Source organism: Phyllostomus hastatus, unplaced genomic scaffold, assembly GCF_019186645.2.
Source record: "Phyllostomus hastatus isolate PE091 unplaced genomic scaffold, TTU_PhHast_1.1 phas_contig_948, whole genome shotgun sequence".
Classification (NCBI taxonomy): domain Eukaryota; kingdom Metazoa; phylum Chordata; class Mammalia; order Chiroptera; family Phyllostomidae; genus Phyllostomus; species Phyllostomus hastatus.
This window is the reverse complement of record NW_025333993.1, coordinates 1138015-1152495: the sequence shown is the minus strand read 5'-3', so window position 1 is coordinate 1152495 and position 14481 is coordinate 1138015.

The window sequence follows — 14481 nt, the reverse complement described above, 5'->3', positions numbered from 1 at the left end:
ATCGGCCGACTTCTACCATCGCTCCCCCGGCTTGGTCTTCCTCCCCCTCCGTCCCTGTGACGTAACTGGCATTTTCTCACTTGTCCCCCATGAAATGTGAGCGCTGGGGGTTCGAGACACTGGTTGTTTCATGGCTGTTCCCGCCACTCGGCGCCAGCCTGCAGTGCTAGGGACGTGTCCTGGGAGAACGTCCCGAACTCCTAAAAACAGCTCGCAGCCTCCGAGCTGGGCCGCACCAAGACCTGCGCTGGAAGCAGTCTGGATGAGATGCTTCAGTGGAGAAACAACGTTTAATGATCAGCATGCTGGCAAGGCTGTGGTGGTCTTTGAAAAGCTAAGCTCCAGGTGAAAGAGAACACGGAATTCAGGGGCTGGGCAACACCAGGTGACACAGGCTGGAAGGATGGGAACACGGTGGGATCTGAGAGTATGTTTAGGTTTTCGTCTTGCTGGGGTGGAAATACAGACATCCATTATTTTTCTAATAAACACGGTTAAAGATTTTATTTGATTCTGGTTAATGAGGACACTAATAAGATGTTAAAACCCATTCCATAGAGAATGTGACTCACTCTATTAGGTTAAATGAATTTGACCTTTTATCTGCTCGTCTCTGGCAGAAAACAGTAGGACAGAAATGAATGCCAAGAACTGGTGGGTCGTTCCTGGCCTCATGAATATTCATCACCATCTCATGAATATTGAGTGCCTCCCTGGCACTCCTCTCCAAGCCAGCTGACTGACATTTAATCTCATGTGTCAAACAGGCTATCCGCTTCTCTGCTCATTTCTAATCTTTTATAGATGGACTCAATATTCTTAAATAATATTGCAAACACACATCGCAGTGTGTCAGCTACCAGGCTGCTTAGTGTTTAGCAATATATGCCTTTCTTTTTCATTAAACACAAAGGAACCTTTGAACACGATGCTTAACAGAATTCATGAAGGAGGGTTTTGTAAGATGAGTTTTATACTTAATTCTTATTTAATCTTTAGCTGCTGGAAATAATGTTCAGTTCACACATATATACAAACCCCTTATCATTCTCCGCACTTAGCACAGAACCCGAAAGTTTCCCTCCCTGCATGTTTCATTGCTCTTGCACAGCAAGAAAAGCGACAGACAGACTATGAAGTGGTTCTGTTCGTTATGTCAAATGTACACGTTTTAAGTCTTGGCTTTACTGCCTTCAGAAATGTATCAGGTGTGTTCTATGACTTCATTTCTCGGGGGTTGTCTTTGTGCATGTCCTAAAAAGCGTGTCAACACGTCTACTGGAATTGAAAAAGCGAGTTAGACCTTTTCTGACGGAGGAAGCCCACCGTGGCTCCCCGGCTTCGGTGAGGGGCCTCGCGCAACGGGGAGGACGTCGGCCGTAAGCAGGACGGGCCAGCCGGGCACTCCAAGTTTGATGAGGACGCACCGAAAGTAACGATGTGACCCAAGCCTTTTGTCGGAGAATGTTAAATGGGCAAAAATCCATGAAATTACCATTTTGAATGTTCCAAACCCCCTCAGAATGTATCAGGTTAAACATCACACCACTGAGTGACACGCCCTTGGCGAGTCCCAGTGAGGCCGGTCCCGTAAACGTCCCAGAGGCTGAGGAGGACGGGGTAGCAAACACTCCCCCAGTCGACTGGTTTCCAGTCCTCACTTTGGAAACGTTCGAACGAAAGCTCATTGAGGGGACAGTGATGAAGCATTAAAATAAGTTACAGTTTTCTATTTCAGATCACCTCTGATTTGGGGGATATGGTTACGTAGGCGTTCTAAAACTCTTTGGGGATATTCTGTAACACACGCCCTTCTCTGGTGCCCCTGCAGTGTGTCCTGGCATTCACACCTGTGACTGGTAACACCTGGGTAGGGCACTTGCTCCCCACCCCCGCCCCCGACACCTGGCCATGCGGCTGGAAAATGGCCCCTGCTGTCATGTAGAGATGCGTGTCCGTGTGTCATAGATGCCTACTCGTGTTTGTAACGTGTTTACCTGGCTTTAGAAATTGTGTCCCGAGAGAGTCTGAGACTCCGGTGTGACCCAGAGACGACTGAAAGCAGGTAGAGCCTTTGTCCAGGGGACATGCAGGGAGATGGCTGTGGGGGACGGAGGATGGCGCCAGGTTCGGGGTGAGAGGGAGGGCGGGGGTGGCTGGTGGAGGCACCCACCCATCTCTTCTTCGTCTAGCACCACGTGGGTCCACAGCTCCACCCTGCCATGTGTGGCCGCGCTGCCGTGCAGGTCCTGTGGTTGCACCCGGGCCGGTCTCCGGAGTTTTTCCTGATCCCACCTTGAGGGGGTGGCTCTCGTTTTCTCTGAGGGTTTCCAATGGCAAAGGCAACAGGGCAGTAGACGCTCAGGTAGCAGGTGACCCGGCATGACAGGGTCTGACAAGGAGGGCTCAGAGGCCCCAGAGCTGGGTGTGTGATGTGGGGGGGGGGGGGGCAGAGAAAGGGGCTGGAAGACCTGACGGGCATGTGGGGTGCACGGGCACTGGGCTTGGGGAGGGGAGGAGGTATGGACTCTTGGTGGTGACAGGGGGACATGCATCTGGGTGTGTGTGGGGCCAGGGCAATGGGGATGCTGGAGGCCATGCCTGTCCTGTGCCTTCTCCTGGTGCCTGGGGCCTCTGCTCAGGCTCCGTCTACAGAGTGGTTGGATGCCTCAAACCTGGGTGGCCAGTGCGGGCTGTCCACCAAACCCAATGATCTGGGGCCCCTGTCCCCAGGCTCGTGCAGGTGTGTGGGGCACCAACAGGGGCCCTCCCAGGGCTTCCCCCAGTCACGGTCGGTGGGGCATTGTGGAGGACACCGGCCAGCAGTATCCATCCCTGCTGCGGATGCTTGTCAAAACACGAGAAAAACATACACAGAGACAACCGGGTCCTGTGGGGAAATAGGGACGAAACAGCCACTCTCTCTAGGGGAGAGTGCCTCGTTTTTTCACCCAAGCAGGTTTTTATTAAGAAAACAGACACAATATGTGGATTACAGTCTGGCAGGGAGGGTCAGAAGGCATAGGTAATTTTCAAAGGTGCAGACAGAACTCCTGCTAGGATTCTGGGCAAAGTTTGGAGTTTTATCATTTGAAAGGTCTAACAGGGCCCCAAAGGCTAGTTTTGGTTTCCTGTCTGTGCCTTCAAATTCTAATCTAATAACATCCTCCAGCAAGCAGATCTCACAGGATCTTGGATATTCTATGTCCCAGTCCTGATTACCCCCGGGGGTCTGCCGACTCTGGTCTGGGCTACACCACCCCTGTCATTTCTGCAGGCCTGAGTTGGGCAGAGGAGACAAAGGAAGCCAGGAGACTTCGATTTCTCACAACTAAGAACAAGGACTCAGGCTTTGACAAAGCCGAGGGGGCAGGGGCTGATGTCCATCACCCCTTCATTTCCACAGCCCCCTGAGTCTCTTCCCTGAGGCCTCCACATGATCATGCCTGTCTTAGGCAATTCCCCCCATGGGAAATCTTACCCGTCATTGGCTAACTGATCAAGTATAGGAGGCCAGGCACAGAACAGGTACCGTTCATGCCAGGGAAATAAGTTTTGTCTCCTTAGTGGCTCCTGGTCCGGAGGTCTCTCACTCAGCCTAAGTCACGGGGGGTTACAGCTTCCTGAGACCAGGCAGGGCGGTCCCCAACAGGGCATCTTCCCTTTTCCTTGGTTTCTGCAGTTTCACTATCATATATGCAGATATAAATTTATTTTCATTTATTTTCCTTTTGATCTGTTGAGCCTACTAGATCTTCCAGGTATGTTTAAACTATCTGAGAAATTCCCAGCCATCGTCTCTTGAAATATTGATTCTCCTCTGTTCCATCACACCCTTCAAAAATATTATCATGTGTATGGTTGATCCTCTATTTCTACCCTCTATGGTTTATCATCTTTTACACTTTCTGTCTCTTTGTTTCTCTGGATTGTGATCTGGTATAATTTCTCTGGACATGTTTTCCAGTTCACCATTTCTCTCTTCAGCCGCATCTAATCTGCTTTTCAGCTGTTGGATTTTACAGTGACTGGTTTTCTTTGTTCTTACGACTTTTGAACATCAGCTACACGTTTGCTTTGGAAGTGTATTTGGTTGACATTCTTTGAGTTTTTTACTTGATCCCCCCACCCCGCAAGAATATCTGCATTTGCTTCTGTCACATGGGAGATGCCACCAACAGGGGACCACTTTCGTAAACAATCGGCTTGAAATTGGGACCACACAGTTAGCGTGAGTTTGAGTCACCGACGTCACTGAGGTCCAGCTTCAGTCTAGGAACTCCCTGGGGAGTCTTAGTGTTCCTTCCCCCACGTCAGGGCTGAGGCGGGAACGTTTCGTGTGTGTCTGTCAACTTCTGTGTGCGGGTTTCCACGCGTCGTGTGAGGTCTCAGCCCTAGGAAGTGTCCCCCTCACCTGCATCTCCCGCCTCGGGAAGATCTCCTCGGCCTTGCTTCCTCTCCCCAAGGCTGCGTGTTGTCAGAGTCACGCACACGCTCTGCAGGGCGCTGGAGCAGCCCCGCACCTGAAAGCTGGTTTGACCCAGTGGCCTCCTGGGAGTTCTGTGTTTCCCCTGTTGAGTGCTTTGCAACTTCTTTGCTTCATGATAGATCAGTAATCTATTTCATAAGTGTTCTCTTAATTCAGCTACCCAGTTATTTTCTTCAGAAGAGTCGTCCGGGCGTCTAATCTGCCGTACAGGAGAAGCGAAAGTCCCATGGCTGTCCCACCGCCCCTGTCCCTTTGGTGTGGACGCGGCTCAGCCAGGGAACCCTGGGAAATGGAGCCTGAGGCAAGGACGAGAGTGAGGGAGGGACGGCGACGTGACTCAGGGAGAGATGCGCTCGGTGCCGAGGGAGTCCCACCGAGCCCACCGCCGCTGCTGCTTCAGGAGGAGCTGGGGTAACCCAGTGTGGCGGCTGCACCCACTGGGGGCACAAGACTTCTCAGGACAGGCTGCTTGGAGAAAACTGCCCTGGGGGGGCCGAGGGAAGGAGTGGGAGGGGAACTGTGTCTGCCCAGCCCCTTCTTGGTGCCCACTGCCCACGGGTCAACGTGTGCCCCACGACATCAGCAGCCCGCGCTGCATCCCTGGGCTCATCGCGGCCACTGTGGGTTCCACGTCCTCCGTGCTGCAGAGCAGTCTCCCCAGGCCCAGCTGCGTGCGGCAGGAGTCTGCCTGCGGCCACGGTGTCTGACGAGGGGCAGGAGGAGCGGGAGGTGCAAGGGGTTTGCACGGACACTGGTCTGTGCGCTGGCCCCTGTGCGCTGCAAGGCTACAACTGCCGGGCTGGGGTGTCGACACCGTTACAGGTCATTGATTTCTGGGTGATCTACAACCTCACATGTTTAGAAGCAGCACACACTGATTATGTTCCCAACCTCCCCTCGCCGCCCCTACTTCCCTCAAAGTCTCCCCACCCACCCTCCCCCGCCCTGGCCCTGACACCCCAGGACCAAGTCACGTAAAGCTCTGCATGGAAGTCATGGGGCACAGGAGGGGTTATAGGCTCTCTCCCCTCAAGAGTGGGGAGCTCTCGGCCCCCAGCCACAGCCTGTGGTCCGATGGTGGTCAGAGGAAGCAGTGGGCAGCTGGCTTTGGTGGCAGGCGTGTGTCTGGCCCTAGCAGGTTTTCAGAACTTCCCTGACCCTGGCTCTCCCGGGGCAAAGCTCAGGCCTCCACAGTGGCGCTCGGCGGTGTCCTCAGGTGCGCCCTCCACACCCCACTCCGCCTCCGTCCCTGCCTGTGAAAGGCCGCAGGGACCCATGAGGGCCCTGCACGGAGCCCTCTTTTTCACGACTGATCAGCAATGCCCTGAAACGCCGGGCTGTCGCTAGCAGGAGAAAGGGCACCCGCATTCACAATGTCGGAGATGCCATACTGGCCCATGGAACCAGCATCCGGTGGATGTGAACCTGGGCGGCGTGGCCAGCTGGTCACCCCTCCCCTGGCCTGGGAGGACCTCGTCCAGGTGAAGCAGAGTGACCTTCAGGTGTATGTGCTGAAGGGGGGAGGGCAGGGGGGACGAATGGAGACGCTGGGGCTGGAGCAAACCGGCTCCTCCTCAGGCCCCATGTGCACCCCCTGACCCTCCATGCAGGGACATTCCGAGATGACCAGTCAGCAGGGTGAGGGGGGCCTCCTCGGGCCCGCCTGGCCGACGAGCAGGAACTTTGGGGAAGCTAACCAACAGGGAAAACTCCTTGCAGTGCTCAGTGGACCTGGCGGTGGGTTAGTGCAGGGGAATCTGTTATTTAAGGGACTCGGGATGCGCCGTGGGCCCTAACGGTGGGGGTAATGGGGCGGCCAGGATGGCTGCGGCCCTGCTGATTGCTCTCTGGAGCCAGAGCTAATTGCATGGCGCTGCAGGTGGCAGAGTTTCTGCCTTCCTGCTTCCTTTTCCAGGCCGACGTTGCGAGTTTGCCTTTCTTGCGTCCTCTCCGGCTCGGCGTGGGCAGGAGCCGTTCACGGAGGCCGCCGGGCTCCTGTGCCACGCACGCCTCTGTGGGCGAGCCCCATGGGGTCATGGGGTCGTGGGGGCCGGGTCAGGCCCCCGAAGAGTCCTCGCCCCTCGCACTGCGTGAGGCTTTTCCATGCGGAGAATTATCTCACGGAGGTATCACCACAAGTGACGGCGGAATTGTGGGAAAGCGTACGTTTTTCCAAGATAGGAAACCAGAAATATTGAAGAACGAGCTAAAAGTCAGCTCACTTTCACAAGCCACCCACGTGCTGCACACACGGACTCGGGTTATAAAGGTGGTTTACCCTAGTCCGACAGGTGCCCTTTCCCTGTGTTTCCAATCAAACCCCCGTCTCTGTGCCTCGTGATTCTGTTACATCTCCGCGCTGCCTGCCCGTCTAGGCAGTGAGAGAAGCGCCTCGGTCTCCCCGGCGCCTCCCCGCTCTCCCGCCAAGGTCACGGTCACGTTCGTGGCTTCGTGGGGCACCTCTTCAGGACTTCGGCAGCATTTGAGCAAGACTCACAACAACAGTAACAGGAAGGACTGTTTGCCACGGGGCTGTGTTCAGGTCGGTTCAGAGGGGATCAGGACTTGGGGCCCGCAGACATTCACAAACACGCCCCCCCCCCACTCGGGCGGCTCAGGGGTCTCGCCAGAGGAAGAACCAGACCCGTGGGGCCGCTGGGCAGGATGGGTGTCGTCCGTTGGGTCTGTCTCCTTAGTCACTGAGGGACCACGATTTGTCCTCTTACCACAGTGGACTTGTTGAAAAGCTTGGCTTCAGGGGACTGATTGTCTGTGATAATAACACCCACTCGCTGGCATCTTCTCTAAGCTCCTGGCACCCCAGGGAAGTGCCTTCCGTCGATTCTCATCTTCATGACAACTGAGAGGCTCAGAATCCGAGCCTGGAGACACCGCAGCCCCAGTGTGCAGCTGGTACTCGGGGGACCCGTTGGGGCGACGGCCGTGCTCCCCGGGCCCCATCCCACGTGTCCAGCCAGCACTGGTCTCTTCATCGGGGAGCTGTGATGGACACCGGAACATCGCCCCACACCTGCCCGGCAGGTGGGTGTGTGGAGCCACTTTTCCCTGGCGTGCAAGCCAGGCTGCAGCAGCGAGGGGGCTGGGCAGGAGCGCAGCGCCCCCCCCCCCCCGTGCCCTGACCGCCAACATGGCACTGAGAACTCATGCCACTGAGGAGGGGAACCTTTGGTGGTGGGAGGAGGGAACTCTGCTTGGAAATGACGTTTTGCTACATATTTGGGACAAAACCCCCAACCTGGTGTCACCGCCCCCTGTAGGGGAAGGTCCACTACTCCCCTCTGGGCGAGAACCTGACCCTGGGCAGTGGTCCAGCTCTGTCCCTCTGGAAACCGTCAGGGACTCCTCGTCCACTCAGGCCCCAGGTGCGGCCGGCAGCCTGTGGCTGAGAGGGAGATGCCCATGAATGTGTGACCTGCATGGCCAAAGGGACAGAGCAGATGGAAGTAGGTGAGCACCTGATCTGGAACAGTAGGCTGTCCTGGGCTCTCTGGGGCAGCCCCGTGGAGTCACCTGGGTCCCCAGGCGCAGAGGCAGGAGGGGAGGTGGACCATGGACACGCGGGGGGACCCGTGCACTGTTTCCCGTCTCGAAGATGTGAGAGCCAAGTGGACATTGTGACAAGGACTTCTGACCTACCGAAACCGTGCCACTTACAGCCCGACCTGTGTGAGGACCCACCGCGCCCGGGGCCCCTCCCTCCTGGCTCTGAAAGCCTGCCGTTGGCGCTGGGCTCCTGGCACCGTCCACAGCGGGGCCTGGGGACTTGCACAGGACGCACAGGACAGGGCAGGACAGGGGGCTTGCTGCTGCCCCCGGCCCGGCTGTCAGTGTCTCCAGGCAGCACCCAACTCCGCTTCAGGAAACCAGTCTAGTCGAGTCTTTCCATCGGAAGCTGCGTCTGCTCACAAGCACAGGGATCTGATGGGCCTGGGCTTCCTGACACCTTTTTATGTTCCATTTGCTCGTGTCTCCCTTTTCCGTGTTTTTCCTTCTCTCTTGCCTTTTCTTCTGTCTGATTCACACTTTTCCCCCCCATTCCACTGTCTGCCCTTCCAACTACCTGGAGAGTTAGACTCTGTGGCTCTCATCTGGGGTGGCGATCTAAATTTTTAATCAACTCCTTACCTTAAAAGGTCTGAAGTTGTTCAATCTCTAGCTTCTCCCCTAATGCCCTGCGGTGTTTTAGACCCTTACGTCCGCTCACGCCCGCCCAGAGCTGCCGGCCACCACTGCCCACGGCCCGTCCCACCCCGTTTGCACCCACGAAGTGGGTGCCGTTGTTGCTACTGCTCAGAGTTTGTTGAGTGTCACTGTCGGTTGTGGTTTCCTCGCCTCTGTTTCTCTTTTTGCGGCGTCTTTGTCATTGTTTTCTGTCTTTCATCTGTGTGAAGTTCACCACCTCCTGCAGTGAGGTCTGCTTGCAGTTTTCCTTTGCCTGGAAAAAGCTACACTGTGCTCCGGTTCTTGAGAGAGAGTTCTGTTGGTGACAGATGTCCAGGCCGACAGTCACTGGCCCCCGGTTTGTCACCATCTCTCCCACGTGCAGCCTCCGCAGCTGCGAAGGCCCCGGCCAGCGCCCTGTGCTTCTGTGGGTCCTCAGGGAAGGTGCCCCGACTCTCGGGGACTCGTGGGACCTCCTCCTCTGTCCTTGCGCTCCGGCAGTTTCCCAGCCTCTCCCCAGGGTCTCCTGTGCTGTAGGCTGCAGGGGCTCACCGGGCCTTCCGAATACGAGGATCGATGTCTGGGAAATCCCCGTCGCTCACACCTGCCCCAGCAGGACCCGCCCGCGCGCCCCGGTCTCCCCTGGGACCCCGTGAGAGAAGGACGAGGCCCGTGCGTTCTCCCCACGTCCCCCCTCACGTTCCTTCTCCTTCTCTCTGGTTCCCTGGGCTCCTGGCCCAGGACTCTTGTCTCATTTACTGCTCAGTTCACCCGTGGGTTTTTGGGGATGTGGTGAATCTGCTATCCGAGTATCGCATTTCCAATTTCAATCATTTGTTCATTTCTGGACGTTATATTTCATTTTCGATGGCATCTTGGTCCTTTGTCATACTTCGATACCCTCTTCCATTCCTGTGAACACGTCAGCCAGTCACCTTCCACCCTGTTCGCAGTATCCGTGCATCTGTGGAGTGTGGTTCTGCCCGAGGTGTCCCTGCCCACTCTCGCGCGTGGGCACCGGTCCTCGCCGGCCTGTGGATCCTGTGCTGTGAGTTCAGGCTCGCTGGGTGGGAATTCTGGGAGCATCCAGGGTGGGTGGGCTCCTCCAGCAGGTCTGCCCGCGCTTTCGCCAGGCCCTGAGGTGCCACTGGGAATACAGTGTGTGTGTGTGTGTGTGTGTGTGTGTGTGCACGCACTGGTACTTCTAACCCTAAACACTCATGAGGACGGCTTGGGGTTAGAGATTCGGCGGGACGGGGTGGGGTGGAGCTTTTCCTTTTCTTTGCCTCTGGACCCAGTGCAAGGCTCACAGAACCCACACCCACCCCTTTCCAGGGACCTGGCTCCCCGCCTGCCCCTCGTCCCGGGAAAGCCTGGGGCTCGGCCTACTGTAGGGTCAGTGCTGCGTTCTGCGAGACTCCTGCATGACTCACACCTCTCTGTCGTCCCCAGTCTCTGTCGTCCCCGAACTCTCTCCCAGGCTCAGCCTGTGCCCAAGAGTCCCCAGACTACTTACTGGGCATCTTCAGGTTTTAGTCCCTGTCTTGGACGGCTCCCTCCCACGTCCTGCCCTCCCCAGGGCAGCCCCCGGGGCCCACGGCGGACCCCGAACCGCTCCGCCGTCTTTCCAGGCCCACCACCCTCTTCCCTCTGGGCCTGGGCCACGCCCCCAGCAAACAGCCGCCTCCTCCCTGGATGTCTTCCCACCTCTGCACGCGTCCTGGCCACAAAACATCTCTTGTTCCGCAAACCACGGTCTCCAGAGGCTCCTGAGTCCTTCTCCGATTCAGGGCCACGTCGCTGACACTGCGTCACTGTTGTCCTTACTTGCTGGTCCTCGACACCCCCTGGACGCTGAGAGTCCTGGAGGGCAGTGGGAGGGGCACTCGAGCCCAGACCCCTGGTCCGGGACTTGGTGAGGGGACAGGGTGCCTGCTCTACCGGCTGCTGGCCACAGGGGGCGCTCATCGCTGCCTCCCGAAGGGGGGATGACGGCGTCAGGGGCTCTGTCCTGCTCACTCGGGAGAAGGGGTGGGCGACACCGCGGTGTCCACGTGTCTGTCCGCTGTGCGCAGAGCCGCAGCTGCCCAGGGCCCGGCCATGAGGGACGCAGAGCCGACCTGGTTTGTCCTAAAAAGGCCTCTAAATAGAAATGAACGGTTTAATTTGTCACGGGCCGTTTCTCGCAGCACCAGCCTTCATTAGGCGGCTAATGTGGCCGCCAGGAGCAATGGGACGGCCCGGGGAACAGATGGCGCGGGAGCCAGCAGCGCGGCGCGACTTCCCAGCCATGCAGAAACCGGGTTACGGAGTCCGCAGACCGGCTGCAGACTCTGGGGCGGGGGCGCTGTGCCGGCCCTCCCTGGGGGCCCCTGGCCCTCCTCCCTCCTCTGCCCCCACCCGTGGCTTCTCTCACGTGCCTCCACGCGTGGCCCAAACTCTGCTCCGCGAGCGTGGCCTCTGCGTCCCCCTCAGGCTCCACGGCTGGGGCTCCCACTGTCCCACCAGGACCGGGGACGGGGCACAGGGCACAGAGTGAGCAGACCAGGCGGCCCCCGGCTGGCCAAGCTCACGGCCAATTCTGAACACGCGGCACTGAGGGGCTCCTGGGGGCACCCTGCTGCCCACGGGGGTGGGGGCCCCGAGAACGCTCTGGGCTTCAGGGTGGGCGCCGCCGTGCTCCGCGAGGTGAGGCCTACAGGGCCGCCAGCTGTCGCTCCCTTGGGGAAGAGCTTGTGTGCGTTGGGGAAGAGTCCAGGCCGAGCCCAGGGGACTTGAGCCTTGTGTGCGTTTCAGGGGGAGGGACAGAGGATGGTCACCTGGCTCAGGACATAGGACCCAGGTCACGCTGGATAGGCAGCAGCGGCTCTGGGTTTACCTCCACAGCCCCCTATGCACCCCTCAACCCAAGCACCGGAGAAGCGGCTGGACACCAGGGGCCGCTGCACCCTTTGGGTCTGGACCCCCAAAATGCCCGGGGCCACGGCTGCCCAGGATGCCCGCATTTCCCCACATTTTGTCCCTGTTCATGTCCAGCAAGTGAGCACAGCGTGTTAAGTATCTGCTGTTGCACACCCCAAAATTTAGGGAGCAAGCCAGCATCTGGGGGCCAGGACCTGGGCATCAGGACCTGCCTTCGGGGTGTCCGCTTGGCCAGGGCAACTCCTCTCGAGGGTCCCCGGGCAGGATCTGGTCCAGTCACTCCGTGGAGGTTGCTGGGACCCAAGTCTTCAGAGCAGTTGACCTGGGGACTCAGCTGCTCGTGAGCAGGTGACCTGCAGCGCTCCTCCCCAGCTGGGCCTCTCCACGGGGCAGCTGAGGGCAGGGCAGCTGGCCAGGCTCAGCAGGGGAGCCGATGGGAGAAGGGGGGGGGGAGACAAGGAAAGACAGGGGGACACAGAGGCAGAGAGAGGCTGGGGTCTTTTGGGACCCGGTGGGGCAGAAACACCTGCCACTCTCACGAGGTCCTGCTGTCAGCAGGAGGCTGGCCCAGCCCAGCCCACTGTCAGAAGCAGGGGACTGTGAGGTGTGGAGGAGGCACCAGGGACCATCAGGCCACACAGAAGTAACTACAGAAAGGTGACACTGCCCTCCTAAGGGCTCCACCGTGGAATGCGGCGGGGGGAGGGGACAGTGCTTGTGAGACCTTGCTGCTGAGCCAGCTGGGCCACAGAGCAGTCCCAGGCCATCGGAGGTCCTGCCTCACACGACATCAGTGCCCTGGCCGGGGACCCAAAGCCCACACCTCTCCAGACCCCATGGGGTGTGGCACAGACCTCCTCCATCCCTCCTCCCCCCTTAGAAGTGCCACTGGGGTCACACACACCAGGAAAGCTGATAGTTTCTCTTCTTTGGGGGCTTAAAGCACTCAAAGTCATATCACTAGAAATAAAACTAATCTTCTTTAAAAATATATTTTGTTGATTATGCTATTACAGTTGTCCCATTTTCCCTCCCTTATCCCCCTCCTCCCTGCACACCCCCTCCCACCTGAATTTCACCCCCTTAGTTCATGTCCATGGGTCATACATATAAGTTCCTTGGCTTCTCCATTTCCCATACTATTCTTAACCTCCCCCTGTCTATTTTCTACCTACCATTTATGCTACTTATTCCCTGTACCTTTTCTCCCTCTCTCCCCCTCCACCTCTCCCCTGATAACTCTCCATTTCTGTGAATCTGCTCCTGTTCCACTTGTTCGCTTAGTTCATTTTTTCAGGTTCGGTTGTTGATAATTGTGAGTTTGCTGTCATTTTACTGTTAGTACTTTTTATCTTCTTTTTCTTAGATAAGACCCTTGAACATTTCATATAATAAGGGCGTGGTGATGATGAACTCCTTTAACTTGACCTTATCTGGGAAGCACTTTATCTGCCCTTCCACTCTAAATGAAAGCTTTGCTGGATAGAGCAATCTTGGATGTAGGTCCTTGTCTTTCATGACTTGGAATGCTTCTTTGCAGCCCCCTCTTGCCTGAAAAGTTTCTTTTGAGAAATCAGCTGACAGCATTATGGAAACTCCTTTGTAGGTAACTGTCTCCTTTTCTCTTGCTGCTTCTAGGATTCTCTCCTTCTCTTTAATCTTGGCTAATGTAATTATGATGTGCCTTGGTGTGTTCCTCCCTGGGTCCCACTTCTTTGGGACTCTCTGAGCTTCCTGGGTTTCCTGGAAGTCTACTTCCTTTGCCAGATTGGGGAAGTTCTCCTTCATTATTTTTTCAAATAAGTTTTCAATTTCTTGCTCTTCCTCTTCTACTTCTGGCACCCCTATGATTCGAATGTTGGAACATTTAAAGTTGTCCTGGAGGTTCCTAAGCCTCTCCTCAGTTTTTTGAATTCTTGTTTCTTCATTCTGTTCTGATTGAATGTTTATTTCTTCCTTCCACTTCAAACTGTTGATTTGAGTCCTGGTTTCCTTCCCTTCACTCACTATTTGTTCCCTGTACATTTTCCTTTATTTCACTTATTGTAGCCTTCACTCTTTCCTCTATTTTGTGACCATATTCAATCAGTTCTGTGAGCACCCTGATCACCAGTGTTTTGAACTGTGCATCTGATAGGCTGTCTATCTCTTCTTTGCTTAGTTGTATTTTTTCTGGAGCTTTGAACTGTCCTTTCATTTGGTCCATATTTTTTTGTCTTGGTGCACTTGTTAGGTAGCAAGGGATGGAGCCTTAGGTGTTCACCAGGGTGGGGCAACCCACATGACTGTGTTGTGATGCTGTATGTGGGGGAGGAGTCTAAGAGGGAACAGTGTCACTTGTTCAGCTCTCTGCTGATTTTCCGTCACTTTCTACCCACAAGCAAGCTGGGCCCTTCTGGTGCTGCTTCCCGGGTGGGTGGGTTTGTGTACGTTCTAGGACCCTGTGGGTCTCTCCAATAAACTCTCCTGTGAGGCTGGAGTTCCTCCCACCGCCACAAACCCCACAGGTTTATTCAGTCAGAGGCTTTGAGGCTTTATCTCCCTGCACTGGAGCCCTGGGTTGTGCCGTCTGTCTCGCTCCCCAGTTGTTCCTCCTGGTTTATCTGCATGTGAACATGGGACCGCCGGGTCTGCCAGCCACCGCCTTGCTGTGAGTCCTCTCCGCCCGGCTGCCCGTCTCCACCCCTCCTACTGGTCTGGCTGAGTGTTTCTTCTTTAACTCCTTAGTTATAGGACTTCCATACAGTTCGATTTTCTGTCAGCTCTGGTGGTTTTTTGTTTTTAAATTTGTTGTTGTCCTTCTTTTGGTTGTGCGAGGAGGCACAGTGTGTCTACCTAGGCCTCCATCTTGGCTGGAAGTCTCCAAAACTGATCTTAAACAATCTGTG